Raw genomic sequence first — 3,467 nt, 5'->3', positions numbered from 1 at the left:
GCTTTTTGTCCTTGATTCTCTTAATATAGTGTATTACATTTATTGATTTATGTATGTTGAACCATCCTTGCATCCCTGGGATAAATTCAACTTGGTCAGGGTATATGATATTCTTGATAACCCCCTGTATTCTGTATGCCAGTATCTTATTGAGGATTTTTTACATCAATGTTCATTAGAGAGGTTGGCCTGTAGTTCTCTTTTTTGGTTGGTTCTTTCCCTGGTTTTAGAAGCAAAGTAATATTTGCTTCCAGGAATGAATTTGGAAGAATTGCTTCCCTTTCAATTTCATTGAAAAGTTTAAAGAGTTTTTAGAAGCAAAGTAATACTTGCTTCCAGGAATGAATTTGGAAGTATTGCTTACCTTTCAATTTCATTGAAAAGTTTAAAGAGTAGTGGCAATAGTTCTTCTCTAAATGTCTTGTAGAATTCAGCAGTGAAGCCATCGGGACCTGGGCTTTTCTTTGTTGGTAATGTTTTAATTACATTTTCAATTTCACTGAATGAAAAAGTGTTGTTTAGACTTTGTATATCTTCTTCATTCAACTTTGGAAATTCATAGGTATGTAGGAATCTGTCCATTTCCTTTGTATTTCTCATTTTATTAGTGTACAGATTTTTTTTTAAATATGGAACACTTCATGAATTTGCATGTCATCTTTGTGCAGGGGCCATGCTAATCTTCTCTGTATCATTCCAACTTTAGTATATGTGCTGCCGAAGCGAGCACAGTGTACAGGTATTTGAAGTAAGTATTAATGATCCTCTGGATTTCTGCTGGATCTGTTGTGAATTCACCTTTTTTGTTCCTAATTGCATGAATTTGAGCCTTTTCTTTCCTTTTTTTGATATAGCTGGCTAAGAGTTTATTCATTTTATTTCTTTCAAAAAATCAACTCTTTGATTCATTTTTTTGTATCATTCTCTTAGTCTCCATTGCATTAATTTCTGCTCTGATGTTTATAATTTCCTCCCTTGTAAGAGCTTTTAGTTTGTCTTGCTCTTCTTCTTCGAAGAGCTTACGGTTAATGATTAGGTTGTTTAGTTATTTACTGCTATGAATTTTCCTCATAGAACTGCTTTCATTGTGTACCATAGATTCCTATATGCTGTACTGGCATTATCATTTAATTGAAGAAACTGCCTAATTTCTTCTTTTCTTCTATGACCCATTGGTTGTTCAGCAGGATGTGTCATTCATTTTCTGTGTGTTTGTGAAGTTCTTGTGATTTCTTATGCTATTGATCTCCAGTTTAATTGCACTGTAGTCTGATAATATACAGGTGATAACTTTAGTTCCTTTGCATTCACTTAAGCATGTTCTACAAGCTAGTGTGTGGTCTGTTTTGGAGAATGACCCATGTGCAGCTGAAAAGAATGTACATTCTGATTTTGTGGGGTGGAACACTCTATAGACATCTACTAAGTCCATTTGTTCAAAAGTTTGGTTCAGTTCTGTTATTGTGTTGTTGATTTTTTGTCTAGATAATCTGTCTATTTGTGACAGGGGGTTATTGAGGTTCCCCACTACAGTTATATTAGTGCTTGTTTCATTTTTCATATTCATTAATATTTGTTTTGTATAGCTGGGAGCATTAATATTTGATGCATATATATTTATGATTGTAATCTCTTCTTCTTGGATTGTTCCCTTTATAAGGATGTAGTGGCCTTCTTTGTCACTCTTAATTACTTTTGATTTGAAATCTACTTTGTCTGCAAATAAAATAGATACCCCCACTTTTTTCTGGGCTCCTGTCTCATGGAGAACTTTTTTTCCATTCTTTTACTCTCAGTCTATAAATTTCTTTGTGAATTAAGTGGATTTCTTGTATACAGTATATTGTTGGATTTTGCTTCTTAACCCATTCTACCAGTCTATTTCTTTTGATTGGTGACTTGAGGCCATTGACATTGATGGTTATAACTGATATGTATTGACTTTTCCTTGTCATGTTATTTTCCTGTTGTTGGCTCTTTTATTTTTTATTTTTCCCCTCTCTCCCTTTAATTTATTGCCTTGCCTGGTGTATTTGCTGTTGGGCCTTATGCAGTTGTGACCTTCATTATCTTTTTCCAGGATATTGTTTAGAATTGTTTGGAGTGCTGGTTTAGTGTTCATGAAATTTATCAGGCATTCTTTGTCATGGAAGTATCTTATTTCCCCATTTATTTTGAAAGATGGTTTTGTAGGATACGTCAGTCTAGGTTGGAGGTTGTTTTCTTTAGGGCTTGAAATACCTCTTTCCAGGCTCTTCTTGACTTGAGGGTTTGGGTTAAAAAATCTGCTGTGTAGCCAGGAGTGGTGGCACACTCCTTTAATCCCAGCACTCAGGAGGCTGAGGCAGGAGGATCACTGTGAGTTTGAGACCAGCCTGGGCTACATAGTGAGTTCCAGGTCAGTCTCAACTACATAGTGAGACCCTGTCTCAAAATACAAAAAAAAAAAGTCTGCTGTGATTCTGATGGGCTAACCTTTACATGTGATTTGCTTCTTTTCTCTAACTGCTTGTAGTATTTTGTTTTTATCTTGGGTTTTCAGGATCTTGATTATTATATGTCCAGGTGCAGATTTTTTTTTTTGTCATGGCTATTTGGAGATCCTATATGCCTCACTTATACGTATGTCAAATACTTTCCCTCAGTTTGGGCAGTTTTCTATCATTAATTCTGTGAACAGATTTTTTTATGTCATTTGTACTTTTTCCCGCTGTTTCATAGATTTCTATCAGTCTTATAATAATAATCATCTAGGAGCTGCTGGATTGATTTCTCATGATCCCTTACTGTTTTTAAGAGATCTCTCTTTTCACGGTCACTGACCACAATCCTATCCTCTATATCTGATATTCTATCTTCAAATTTACTCATTCTGCTGAGAATGCTTTCAGTAGAGTTTTTAATATCCAGGATATCTTTTGAATCTATTTCATCAATTCCATTTCTTTCTTTTGTTGGGCATTCATGGTTTCTATTTCTTTGCTATGCTGGGCATTCATGGTTTTCAGATGGTCCTGAGCTCATCTATTTTTTATCTGTTTCTATTTCTTTTCTAGAGTCTCTAATTATGTCTTTCATTCTGCTCACCATCTCTGTGGTTATCTAGGAAATTATTTCTGTTTTGAATTTTTCTAGAGCTTCATTCATCTGTTTTGTTACTTCCTGTTCAGGGTGTCCAGGTGGTTGCCTGTCAGACTTTTCCACCTCATTTTCCCCAGAATTTATCTTTGGTGAGCTGGAAGCCTGTGTTTGTGCCTTGTTTAAATGTCTTCTCATTTCTATTTTTGTTGTTGGTATTGTCCTTGGTTTAATTACTGGGTTAATACTTGGATCATCCAAATATAGCTGGTCTTTAGGTTTTGGGCTTCTAATTACTCTGAGACATTCTCATTTTCATAATATCAGGAGGGACAACTGATTAGATCAATCTTAACAATTTAGCCCAAGCAAAACAATCAGCAACAATA

The 3,467-nt window shown here is 35.0% G+C and overlaps 1 non-coding gene across 1 annotated transcript; it reads right to left on the bottom strand.

Annotated features, from left to right (window-relative positions):
* Positions 1–623: 623 nt before the first annotated feature.
* Positions 624–730, bottom strand: LOC117286239. Its single transcript, XR_004517358.1, has one exon. It is a non-coding gene; the product is annotated as a U6 spliceosomal RNA (small nuclear RNA).
* Between the last annotated feature and the right edge of the window lie 2,737 nt (positions 731–3,467).

The sequence above is a fragment of the Fukomys damarensis genome, unplaced genomic scaffold (genome assembly GCF_012274545.1).
Source record: "Fukomys damarensis isolate Sample0158 unplaced genomic scaffold, DMR_v1.0_HiC HiC_scaffold_15, whole genome shotgun sequence".
NCBI lineage: Eukaryota > Metazoa > Chordata > Mammalia > Rodentia > Bathyergidae > Fukomys > Fukomys damarensis.
This window is presented reverse-complemented; position numbering and strand designations above follow the sequence as displayed.